Source organism: Penaeus monodon, chromosome 34, assembly GCF_015228065.2.
Source record: "Penaeus monodon isolate SGIC_2016 chromosome 34, NSTDA_Pmon_1, whole genome shotgun sequence".
Classification (NCBI taxonomy): Eukaryota; Metazoa; Arthropoda; class Malacostraca; order Decapoda; family Penaeidae; genus Penaeus; species Penaeus monodon.
Genome location: NC_051419.1, coordinates 2,562,981 through 2,563,263, shown reverse-complemented (window position 1 = coordinate 2,563,263; position 283 = coordinate 2,562,981). Strand labels below are relative to the sequence as shown.

The following is a 283-nucleotide window of genomic DNA, read 5'->3' as shown; positions in this document are numbered from 1 at the left end:
ATGAAAGGCTCCATAAAGTGAATACCGTAGTGTTTGTTGCAGCTACGGTCTTGGGAGGTGGTCATTTTGTAGTAAGGTTTGTTTGCAAATTCGAATACACTCGTGCTGTCAAGGTAATAAAGGCCTTTAGAATGTTAAAAATGTTGTCCACCCTGATCAAAGATATAGTATAAAGGGCAGTGTGTACAGAATGAGTACGAGGTATGAATAAGGGCAAAATGTACCCTGCATAAGAAATGCGATTGGAGACAAAAGGTAGAACACCATTATGTATATCGGTTAA

At 38.9% G+C, this 283-nt stretch overlaps 1 protein-coding gene across 4 annotated transcripts in view; it reads left to right on the top strand.

Annotated features, from left to right (window-relative positions):
* The window catches only part of LOC119594519 (DNA topoisomerase 2-binding protein 1-like), a 27,100-nt gene that overhangs the window by 21,080 nt on the left and 5,737 nt on the right, over positions 1–283 (top strand). The window lies entirely within an intron of this gene.